Source organism: Sciurus vulgaris, assembly GCF_902686455.1.
Source record: "Sciurus vulgaris genome assembly, chromosome: 8".
Classification (NCBI taxonomy): domain Eukaryota; kingdom Metazoa; phylum Chordata; class Mammalia; order Rodentia; family Sciuridae; genus Sciurus; species Sciurus vulgaris.
This window is the reverse complement of record NC_136468.1, coordinates 64,851,994-64,865,400: the sequence shown is the minus strand read 5'-3', so window position 1 is coordinate 64,865,400 and position 13,407 is coordinate 64,851,994. Positions and strand designations below refer to the sequence as shown.

General features: G+C 37.0%; 1 long non-coding RNA gene across 1 annotated transcript in view; it reads right to left on the bottom strand.

The window, feature by feature from the left end:
* Nucleotides 1-13,407, bottom strand: part of LOC306667564 — an 84,832-nt gene that overhangs the window by 62,685 nt on the left and 8,740 nt on the right. The gene's annotated exons all lie outside the window — the stretch shown is intronic.

The following is a 13,407-nucleotide window of genomic DNA, read 5'->3' as shown; positions in this document are numbered from 1 at the left end:
ACAGCAATTAATAAAAAAGAAGCCAGTTGGCCCCAAAAACTCTAGCATAGGGTATGGTATAGTGTGAATGTCTGTACCTTCCAAAATTCATGTTGAAATTTAATTGCCATTGTAATAGCTTTGAGAGGTGGAGTCCTTTGGAGTCGCTAGCCACGGGTGGTTAATGCTGTTATTAAAGAACAAGTTTTGGCCGGGAGTGTGGCGGCTGGTAGAGTGCTCACCCAGCACACTCTAGCCTTCGATGGATCCCCACACTTTCGGCTGTGTGTGTGGGGGCAAGTTTGGCCCTCTCTTCTGTTTTGCCCTTCCACATTCTGCCATGTGATGACACAGCAAAAAGGACCTTGCTAGATGTTGGTACTTTGAGTTTGGACTTGCCAGCCTCCAGAACTGTGAGCCAAGAATTCTGTTCATTAAGAATTATCCAGTCTGAGGTATCCTGTTATAGTAGTACAACATGGACTAAGGATAAGAAGGAGTTAACTTTCCATTTTCTCTTTCTTAGAAAGCAGTTTGAATATATGCTGCAACAAAATGGAAAAGGAAACCGAGAGAGAGAAAACACTGGATCCAAGAAATACAGGAGGGAACAGTGAAGAGAAATTCTGAATCCTCTGAAGAGGATTCTGGTTGTGCAGCAGACATGAAGCAAACAGTTTGTTATCTAGGAGGAAAGTTTCCAGAAAAAAAAAATTGGGATTCCATGATTTAACCATTACATTGGGGTATTCAGGGAAAATAATTAGGATAGATAAAGGAGGAAAAAGAGAATCGGAAACTCCAGGAAAATAAAACACTATATAAGAAAAAACAAATGTAATCATAGGATCCTGATTGGCCTTATAATGAATACCAATTCTATAATCATAACAATGTAAGCATTGACTTTATATTTAACAAATAAACAAAAAAGGACCTAAGTCACTTGGGTAGAGGGGAAGACCTATAGTGTGGGGGAATAATAATTCTAAATTCACATCTATGATGTCAGAGTAAATAGTCTGTGATGGTATTAAAATATGTACACAAATTCTTTGATAATTCTTCCTTCAAGTGTTGGAGACTAATTCCCCTTCCTTTGAGCTAGTAACTTACTTCTGACAAACAGAATAAAGTAAAGTACAAGTGACAGTGTAACCTTGTAGACTAGATCCTAAATATCACTGAAGCTTTTTTGCCACTTAGACTCCCTTGGGTTGCATTATGTGCAGAGAGCAGGCTGCTGTGTCCTGAGTTCCAGTGGAGAGGCCCAGGTGGTTGGGGACTGAGGCCTCCAGTCAACAGCCCCTGAGAAATTGGGGCTCCTGCCAACAAGCAGGTGAGTGAGCCATCTTGTAAGTGGGTCCCCCACCCTCGGTCAAGCCTTCAGATGACTGTAGTCCTCAACCAGAATCACCCAGTTAAAGCTACTCTCAAAAGCCCTAACCCATAGAAAATGTGAGGTAATAATGTCTGCTGCTTTAAACTATTATATTTTTAGGTAATTTGTCATGTGAGTAATAGTGTGCTAAAGTCTTAAATTGATAAATTAAGAAAAAAATTATAAGCACATTGATTTGGGGGGCTAATTACAAAAAACCCAACTGTTATTGAGGACAGGATAAATGGGGAGAGGACAGATAGACTTCTGCTGTTTTTCTGTAAGTTTTTATTACTAATTAATTTTTTTAGAATCACATGTAGATATTTCATTGAGTATATTTATTTTGAAAAATATGTAGAAAAAAATTTTACATCCTATGTGTTTCAGGTATTTACACACACATGTTCATATATATATATATATATATACACACACACACACATATTTGTGTGCATGTAGATAAAAACGCATACATGTATACACATACATATAAACATAAACCTATGTATATACTTTTAAAAACAGATTGAAAAATACTTGGAAAAAACAGATTAAAAGAGAATTGGAGAAAAGGTTAAAAAAGAATTTCACCCTTACATTGTGTAATTGTTTTTACATTGGGTGTATTTTACTTTCATTTTTTCATTATTGAAAATATATATAGAAAGGGAATGGCCATTGATATAATCTAAGGGTCTAACATCTCTAAGGAAGAATTCTTCTACCTAAAGCAAAAGAGTTAACTATAAATCAAGAAGATACTTACATTACAAGAAATTTTAAGAACAGATGCTTAATTTTTTCTGGAAAGACCTATGGATGTTACATTGCAAGAAGCATTTGTACAGTGTTTAAGAGCACTACTTTGAACCCAGTCTGTCTGTATGTGAATCCCCAGTTTGCTACATATAACTTGGATGATTCTGACATCTTTGTGCTTGTGTTTTGTATCTCTAAAATTGGGATGATGATAGAAGAACCTAACTCAGAAGGTTCCTGTACACAAAACACTTACCATAGCCTCTGACCAGAGCACAACCTAAGTGTTATTAAAAAGTATGTCATAAGTGGACTCAGAACCAATTTGTGCTTGAAGTCAGCGGCTCTGACATAGGCATGACTTCAGAATTAATATAGAAGAAAAGGGGAACAGCAATTTGATTCCATGACTATGCAACAAACATTTTTATCTAAGTAAAGCTGAAGTGATTTGGGCGAATTCTAATAGATACTTGGTCTTCAAGTTTCATTACATAACAAGCACATTTCTATTTAGATGGCATGTTTATTTATTTAGGTAGTGTAATGTTGAGCATGGCTCGGGGTAGAGGCCTCCAGTTACTCCTCAGCACTACCTGTCACGCCCGGCAAATTCTTTTAATCTCTGAGTCCTCAGTTTCCTCATCTATAAAATTGGGAGGCTGAACTACATCATTTAAAAAATCTTGTTCAGTTTTCAGATTCTATCATTTTGGTATTTTGTCACATCTACAATTCAGATGAGGGCTGGGGATGTAGATAGTGGTAGAGTGCTCACTAAGAATGCACAAGGCCCTGGGTTTGATTCCCAGCACTGAAAATAAAAACAAAAATATATAAAGCTTAGATGAGGAAAACATTAGTTAAAGGAGCATGGTTATCAATTGCGAGTTGTGAATACAATTTAGATAAATTTTGAATTTTGAAACTAGTATTTAAATTATAAATTTTACATCTTCATTAACAGAAAGGAATAGTATAGTGAATAATCCAAGGAGGCATGATTTAGCTTTGTAGTATCTTAAACTATGAGATAATTATAAGGCAAATATATCATATTTATGGTGTTTTATTTCAATATTAAAATTATTCTCTATTCTCTGACATCTGTGAGCAATATGACAGATCTTATCAGCAATTGAAAATGTTTTACATAAAATAAAAAATGTAGAAAAAACTAAAAGTTGACTTAACCAAGAACTCTCTTACTGAAAATAGCAAAATCTTCTTCACGATTGAAAATAAACCATGAGTTCACAGGCAACAACTTACAGTGATAAACAGCAGGAAATTTATTGCCAGATGGCCTTGAAGTTATCTTGAATAAGTTATCTAAGCTCTTGAAATCTCAGTTGTGATACCTATAAATTAAGAATAGGAATTGCACATACCATCATGCAGCAGGTGATCTGAAGATTAAATAAGTGAAGCCACAATACAGTGCATAGCATATAGTGTTTGCTCAAAACAGCTGATTTCTTTGTATTTATTGCCCTCAAACAGCAGATTTACTTATTTATAAATCATATACTGTTATACAATGTTATTACTGAGCTATCATAGACTTGTTCGTTAAGAGTTCAGATTCTAAAAAATAAAAGTTCAGAATCTATGTTAAAATTATGACAGTGTCACTTAAATACTATGTAACCTTGAAATCCATGAAATTAAAATGAATGAAAAATAATTCAGAGAGTTGTTTGGTCAAATAAAATAAGGTATATAAAGGATCAAAAAATATTAGCTAGTATTATTATTCAGGAAGTGGTAGAAATCAATCATTTAGTGTTTGGTGCATTTAATAGACGACCAACAACCCAAGGGGCAATATTGTTTTCCAATTTTGTCATCACTCCTTCCTCATTTGGGTTTGCAAAAAATCAGAAGGTGAGGAATAAATTCATTAGGCAGTGGGTTTCTTTTAATAAAGGGACTTTAATGAGTATCTTTGAAGAGACATCTCAGAAGCTAAGTTTGTCACAATGACTTTTTTTCAAAGCAATAAACCCAGGGATATTTGTTTTGATGCCATTTTAAAAAAGCTAATAAACCTACCTGTGGCAAATAGAAACAAAAGAACTGGCCCAAAGACATAAAAAATACTTTACAACAGAAAAAGTTTGATAGTGCTGGTGCCTGCTGTCTTCTTTACTACAATTAATTTAAAACCCTCATTACACTGGCAGCATTTTTTTTCCCCCCAAAACGATAACCTTTGTAGAGTCTAATATTTTCATCTAGGATATCCTAGTTTTTTCCTGAGAGACCAAACCCACAACTTCACTTCTTTGACTGTCAGGTAATTACATGGCTTATTTATTTTCTAAACTTATGTTCTTGCTTCTGAACACACACTTTATTTAATTATTTGTTTATTTGTTTGTTTATTTATTTATTTATGGTACCAGGGAATTTTTGGTACCAGGGGTTGAATCCAGGAATGCTTTACCACTGAGTTACATCTCCAGCCCTTTTCATTTTTTATTTTGAGACAGTCTTGCTGAGTTGCTGAGGGAATCACTTAGTTGCTGAGGCTGTCTTCCAACTTATGACCCTCCTGACTCAGCCTCCCAAGTCTCTGGGATTATAGGTGTGCACCACAGAGTCTGATACACATATTTATTTTAGATAGTAACATTGAAAAAAGCTTCTTAGCTTCTTCAGCTTGGAGATTATGGAAGGAAGGGTTAGCTGATTCCTGTATTCTCTCACTTCTGTGACAATAGAAATCTAACATTCACTGAGCACACAAAGACCCAAGGAAAAGATTGTCATTGTTTGGGGTGTCCAGCTGAGGTGCAGGTCCTTGTGTCCTGAACAAAGAGCTGAGCAAGACACACAAAAGCAACAGGCAAAAGTAAAGACTTATTGAGAGTGAAGATGAGAGTATAGATATAATAGAGTAGCCAAGCGAGAAAGAGAGGCTTACAGCCCAATGTCTGGAATTTAGTGTCTTATATGCTGAGCTATGAGGTGTTCTCTTTTCTATGCAGACAGGATTGAAGATCTTACCTCATTTGCTCCCATTTGTTACCCTATGATACTTGATTAGAATATGGTCCAATATTCTCCCATTGGTTACTTTAGAAAACCTAATTAGAATACTTCCCAGTTTACCCTGTTGGTCATTTAAAAATATAGAACCTGTAGCGGGAGTTGTCATGGTGATAACTCCACAGTGATGGGAGTTGTCATGGTAATGGCACCTATCCTAAACAGGGATGTGATGATTCCTCTCTGTCTTGTCCTCCAGCAGCATCTTTCTTATACCCTGCCTCCCCCATCTTGGCATTCCTAAACTCCTACCCAACAAGACTACTTTTCTCAGTAACCCTTGCAAACAAGTGTAGTTCTGTAACTAATTTATTGTCAATAATAGGTATCAATACCCTCCCTGCAATGACCACAGGAATGGCCTAGCAGTTGAATAGGCTGGATTTATTGCTTGTTGTAAGAAGGGAGAATGAACACCAGAGGAACCCAGGCAAGCTCAGTGAAGAGGGCATTAGAAAGGCTTCACTAGAGGCCCCGCAGGACCCCTGGCCAGACTGACTGAGCCCCATCTCCAGGATACCTCAGCCCAACTGATCACTCCCTGCCTCCGGGGCCCTCGCATAGACTGACTGCTCCCCACCACCAGGACCCCCAGACCGACTGATTGCACCCAACCTCCAGGATCCCTCAACCAGACTTACTACACACCCCACCTCTAGGACCCCTACCTGACCAACTGCACCCCGTCTCCAGGACCTCCAGCCAACCATGCCCACACCCCGAGCTGCAGCTCCCCATTTGCCAACACGTTTGGAAGACAGAGCGACCATCTTGGATAATCCTGGAAGCCCTAGTTCCGATCCTTAGGTGGGGCAAATCCCATCCTGAGACGCCTGCTGGAGACTTGAAGCTCATTGTCAGATACCTTTCATGCATCAGGCTACTGAAGACTGGGAGGTCTGAATACTATATGACTCTTATAGTGTAGATTTTCTTCTTTCTCCATATGGAAAAATTTTAAGGTTTTATTTCTTTACTTTTCTTTCTCTCTTTTCCTTTTGTTTACCTGTTCCCAAAGAGTCTCTTTCTCCCTTTTTGCATGTCAACAACCAACTTCTTTTGATTACACTCTCACTCTTTCTATTATCTAGAACTTCTATATATTCTTTTCTTATCCCATTAACAGCTACATCCTACACCCCTCCGCATCCTCTTTGTCCTCCATTAGAAACTGCAGACCTTATTGCAAATCTATTTGTTATGCTGAAGATAACAGTTGAACTCATTCTGTTTATTATGACAATATTGTTAATGTCCTCATAGGGGCTATTTGGGGCTAGTATATAATCCTAGGATTATATACTGTCTGAACTGGGCACTGCTAATATTGATCTCCCCCTTAAAGAAAAGGTTTTGGAAACCTATAGGGTCACTATAAGCCTATAGGGGAGAAACTGCAATACCTCAGATATGCACAGCTAGAGGGGAAGATACATGAACAACATGAAAAAACAAGGGAAGAAAATGATCCAAACAAATCTAGATTCTATATTAAGAGGATCCATTGACAGTATGGTAGAAGAAATGTCAGAAAAGGACTTCAGATTATACATGATTAAGATGATTCATGAAGCAAAGGATGAGATAAGACAGCAAATGTAGGCAATGAATGATAATACCAATAAGCTGAAAGAGCACCTGCAACAAACAAAAGATCATTTCAACAAGGAGATAGAGATTCAAAAAAAAAAAAAAAAGGAAATCCTTGAAATGAAGGCAACAATAAGCCAAATAAAAAACTCAATAGAAAGCATCACCAAAAGACTAGACCACTTGGAAGACAGAACCTCAGACAATGAAGACAAAATATCTAATCTTGAAAATAAAGTGGCCCAAACAGAGAAGATGGTAAGAAATCATGAACAGAATCTCCAAGAACTATGGGACATCGTGAAAAGAATTATCAGGATTGAGGAAGGCACAGAGATACAAACCAAAGGAATGAACAACCTATTCAATGAAATAATATCAGAAAATTCCCCAAGCCTGAAGAATGAATGGAAAATCAAGTACAAGAGGCTTACAGAACACCAAATGCACAAAATCACAACGGATCCACACGAAGGCACATTATAATGAAAATGCTTAACATACAAAATAAAGATAGGATTTTGAAGGCTGTGAGAGAAAAGCATCAGATTACATAAAGGGGGAACCAATATATCAGCAGATTTCTCAGCTCAGACTCTAAAAGCTAGAACAGCCTGGAACAGCATATTTCAAGCTCTGAAAGAACATGGTTGCCATCCAAGAATCCTATACCCAGCAAAACTAACTTTTAGATTTGAAGATGAAATAAAATCCTCCCGTGATAAACAAAAGTTAAAAGAATTTACAAATAGAAAGCCTGCACTCCAGAATATTATCAGCAAAATATTCCATGAGGGGGAAATGAAAAACAACAATGTAGGTCAGCAAAGGGAGGAAATACCTTATAGGAAAACCAATCAAAGGAGAAACCAAGTCAAGTTAAAAACCAAAACTAAGCCCAAATGACTGGACATGCAATTCACATCTCAATAATAACCCTGAACGTTAATGGCCTAAACTCATCAATGAAAAGACATAGACTGGCAGAATGGATTAAAAAGAAAGACCCAACAATATGCTGCCTTCAAGAGACTCATCTCATAGAAAAAGACATTCACAGACTAAAGGTGAAAGGATGGGAAAAAACCTACCACGCACACAGATTCAGTAAAGAAGCGAGGGTTTCCATCCTTATTTTAGATAAAGTGGACTTCAAGCCAAAGTTAGTCAGAAGGCATGAAGAAGGACATTTCATACAGCATAAGGAAACCATAAATCAGGAAGACATAACAATAGTAAATATTTATGCCCCAAACAATGGTGCATCCATGTACATCAAACAAATCCTTCTCAATTCCAGGAATAAAATAGACCACAACACAATAATTCTGGGTGACTTTACCATACCACTGTCACCACTGGATAGATCTTCCAAACAAAAACTAAACAAAGAAACCATAGAACTCAATAACACAATCAATAACCTAGACTTAACAGACATATATAGAATATTCCATCCATCGATATGTGAATTCACTTTCTTCTCAGCAGCACATGGAACCTTCTTGAAAATAGATCATATGTTATGCCACAAAACAGTCCTTAGGAAATGCAAAAAAATAGAGATACTGCCTTGTGTTCTATCAGATCATAATGGACTGAGAGTAGAAATCAATGACAAAATAAAAAACAGAAATTACTCCAACACCTGGAGACTAAATAATATGCTATTGAATGAAACATGGATAACAGAAAACATCAGGGAGGAGATTAAAAAATTCTTAGAGGTCAATGAGAATGACGATACAACATATCAAAATCTCTGGGACACTATGAAAGTGGTACTAAGAGGAAAATTCATTGCATGGAGCGCATCCCAGAAAAGAATGAAAAGTCAACAACTAAATGACCTAACATTACAGCTCAAAGCCCTAGAAAAAGAAGAACAGAATACCAGCAAAAGTAGTAGAAGACAGGAAATAATTAAAATCAGAGCTGAAATCAATGAAATTGAAACAAAAGAAACAATTCAAAAAATTGACAAAACAAAAAGTTGATTCTTTGAGAAAGTAAACAAAATAGACAAACCCTTAGCCACACTAACAAAGAGAAGGAGAGAGAAAACTCAAATTACTAAAATTTGTGATGAAACAGGAAATATAACAACAGACACCACTGAGCTATGAAACATGAGAAGCTACTTTGAAAATCTATATTCCAACAAAATAGAGAATACCAAAGACATAGACAAATTTTTAGAGACATGCTTCTCCCAAACTGAACCAGGAGGACAAACACAATTTAAACAGATCAATATCAAGCAATGAAATAGAAGAAGCCATCAAAAGCCTACCATCCAAGAAAAGCCCAGGACCAGATAGATTCTCAGCCGAGTTCTACAAGACCTTCAAAGAAGAACTCATTCCAATACTTCTCCAAGTATTCCAGGAAATAGATAAGGAGGGTACCCTATCAAACTCATTCTATGAAGCTAATATCACCCTCATAACCAAATCAGGCAGATACATCAAGGGAAGAAAATTTTAGACCAATATCCTTGATTAATATAGATGCAAAGATCCTTAACAAAATACTGGCAAACCGTATCCATAAATATATTAAGAAAATTGTGCACCATGATTAAGTGGGGTTCATCCCTGGAATGCAAGGATGGTTTAACATCCATAAATCAATAAACGTGATCCATCATGTCAATAGACTTCAGGATAAGAATCATGGTTATTTCAATTGACGCAGAAAAAGCGTTCAACAAAATACAACACCCCTTCATGCTCAAAGCACTAGAAAAAAATAGGGATAGTAGGAACATACCTGAACATTGTAAAGGCTATTTATGCTAAGCCCATGACCAACATCATTCTTAATGGAGAAAAACTGAAACCATTCCCTTTAAAAATGGGAACAAGACAGGGATGCCCTCTTTCACCACTTCTATTCAACATTGTCCTTGAAATACTACCCAGAGCAATTAGACACACTAAAGAAATTAAAGGGATACAAATAGGAAAAGAGGAACTGAAGTTGTCACTATTTGCTGATGACATGATTCTCTATTTAGAGAATCCAAAAAACTCCTCCAGAAAACTTCTAGACCTCATAAATGAATTCAGCAAAATAGCAGGTTATAAAATCAACACACATAAATCTAAAGCATTTTTATACATAAGTGATGAAACATCTGAAAGGGAAATGAGGAAAACAACTCCATTTGCAATAGCCTCAAAACAACAACAACAACAACAACAACAACAAAATAACCTTGGGAATCAATCTAACCTAAGAGGTAAAAGATCTCTACAATGAAAACTACAAAACATTGAAGAAAGAAATTGAGGAAGACCTTAGAAGATGGAAAGATCTCCCATGTTCTTAGACAGGCAGAATTAATATTATCAAAATGGCCATACTTCCAAAGACGCTATACAGATTTAATGCAATTCCAATTAAAATCCCAATGACATTTATCATACAAACATAAAAAGCAATCATGAAATTCATCTGGAAGAACAAAAGACCCAGAATAGCCAAAGCAATCCTGGGCAGGAAGAGTGATGCAGGAGGTATCACTATGCCAGAACTTAAACTCTCCTATAGCGCAATAGTAACAAAAACGGCATGATACTGGCACCAAAATAGACAGGTAAATCAATGGTATAGGATAGAAGACACAGAGACATACCCACATAAGTACAGTAACCTCATACTAGACAAGGGTGCCAAAAACTTACAATGGAGAAAAGATAGCCTCTTCAACAAATGGTGCTGGCAAAACTGGAAATCTATATGCAGTAAAATGAAACTAAATCCCTATCTCTCACACTGTACAAAACTCAACTCAAAATGGATCAAGGATCTGAGAATTAGACCTGAGACCCTTCACCAAATAGAAGAAAAAGTAGGCCTGAATCTCTATCATGTTGGCTTAGGACCAGGCTTCCTTAACAAGACCCCCATAGCACAAGAAATAAAAGCAAGAATCAATAAATGGGATAGATTCAAAGTAAAAAGTTTTTTCTCAGCACAGGAAACAATCAACAATGTGAAAAGAGAGCCTACGGAATGGGAGAAAATCTTTTCCACACACACTTCAGAGTACTCATCTCCAAAGTTTATAAAGAACTTAAAAAACTTTACACCCCAAATACAAAGAACCCAATCTATAAATGGGCTAAGGAAAAGGGCAGACACTTCACAGAAGATACACAGGTGATCAACAAATATATGAAAAAGTGCTCATCATCCCTAGTAATTAGAGAAATGCAAATTAAAACTACCCTAAGATTTCATCTAACTTCCAATTAGAATGGCTGTTATCAAGAACACAAGCAATAATAAGTGTTGGCGTGGATGTGGGGAAAAAGGCACACTCATACATTGCTGGTGGAATTGCGGATTGGTACAGCCACTCTGGAAAGCAGTATGGAGATTCCTCAGAAACCTTGGAATGGACCCACCATTTGACCCAGCTATCCCACTCCTCGGTTTATACCCAAAGGACTTAAAATCAGCATACTACAGGGATGCAGCCACATCAGTGTTCATAGCAGCTCAATTCACAATAGCTAGATTGTGGAACCCAACCTAGATGCCCTTCAGTTGACAAATGGATAAAGAAACTGTGGTATATATACACAATGGCATATTACTCAGTCACAAAGAAGAATAAAATTATGGCATTTGCTGGTAAATGGATGAAGCTGGAAAATATCATGCTAAGTGAAATAGGCCAATCCCAAAAAACCAAAGGCGAAATGTTTTCTCCGATAAGTGCATGACAATATATGGAGATGGGGGGTAGTGGGGGGAAGAGAAGAATGAAGGAACTTTGGATGGTGTAGAGGAAAATGGGGCGGCAGGGACTGGGGATGGAAAAACAGTAGAATGAAACAGACAGTATTACCCTATATATATGTATGATTACATGAATGGCATGAATATACATTGTGTACAACCATAGAAATGAAAAGTTGTATCCCATTTGTGTCCAATGAACCAAAATGTGTCTGGAAAAATAAAAAATATTTTAACAAAAAAATTTTTAAAAAAAGAGAAATGTTTCACTATAGGATTTGCTTTGTGTTAGTTAAATTTAGGGAGTGTTGAAAGAAGGATTTACTCCAGATTAGTAAGTAGGGGCTAGTCTGATTGGGCATCTTAAAACATTATCAGGAGGAATGAGGCACAGCCAAAGCTACAACTGATAGCAAACCATAATAGGCAGAATAAGGGAGATGTTTTGTCACTTTGTGGTTTGGAGAATGTTCATGTTTCCGCCTGTTTGACATAACTGTGCAGTAGTCTTGTTTTTATATTGATCCATCAATCAGAGTGGCCTTGTCAAATGTTTTTCTTTTAAACTGTGTATGTTCAACAGACCATCAAGGTCTGCAAATGCTAGGACTACTCTGGGAAGCCAGGGACTGTTTCTCTCTTCCTTATGGGTAATAACACAGAGAAACCTTTTTAAAAAAGAGCTGGCATGTGTCCTTTGCCTCTGATTCTTCTTTCCCTCATTCATGCAGAGGGAACGTGGTTGAGAGGGCTGGAGTAGTCCAGTTGGAATATGACACAGTCTTGGTAATGGAATCTACAATAGCCCTAGCCCACTACAGCTGCAGACTTTTATATGAGATGAAGAAAGGTCTACCTGTTTAAGTCTTTTCTATGTTGAGACTTATTTCTCACAGTTGAAATTAATCCTGCTGCAGGAATCTATCAGTAAGTTTAAGGTTGATTTCATCTGTTTAAATTGGACAGATGGGGCTGGGCACAGCAGCACACGCCTGTAATTCCAGCAGGTTGGGAGGCTGAAGCAGGAGGATTGCAAGTTCAAAGCCAGCCTCAGCACCTTAGTGAGGCCCTATGCAACTGAGGGAGACCCTGTCTCAAAAAAAAAAAAAAAAAAAACAAAAACGGCTGGGGACGTGGCTCAGTGGTTAAGTGCTCCTGGGTTCAACCCTGGTACCAAATACATAAATAAGACAGATAGACATGTCAGAAAACTAATTTAAGGGTCAAAAAAATTACCATTATATAAATGGGAGGTCATAAATCTGTATTGTAAGTTTAAATATTATTATCATTAGACTTAATAATCATTCATTGTAGTACCGTGTTTTTTCTATTTTTTATTTATTTATTTTTGGTACTGGAGATTTAACACAGGGATACTTTTTCACTGTACTACATCCCCAATTCTTTTTCATTTTGAGACAGGGTCTTACCAAGTTGCGTAGGGCCTTGCTAAGTCATTAAGGCTACCCTTGAACTTGGGACCCTCCTGTCTCAGCCTCCTGAACCACTGGGATAACAGGCCCTGAGTCAGATGTGGGCTACCATGCCCATCTGATTTTTCGAAGATGATGATAGTATCTATATTCTCCAGGGTTGTTGAGATTAACAATTTTGGTCACAGTAAATTGATAAAGGCTTCAAACATGAGACTAAAAAAGAAAAAAGAGAAAAAAACCCAAACTAGTTCAATTTACTCAGTTTAGTCAAAATAATCATTTTTAATCTGTTATCTCACTAGATAGTTTATGTTCTCCAAAGCTGTCTTTTTCTTCTTTTCAGTATTGGATATTGAACCCAGGGTTTCATGCATGCTTGAGCTACACCCTCAGGCCCCCTCACCTTTTTAAATCCCTGAGGTAACTTTCCTGACATCTTCTGCTTCAAAT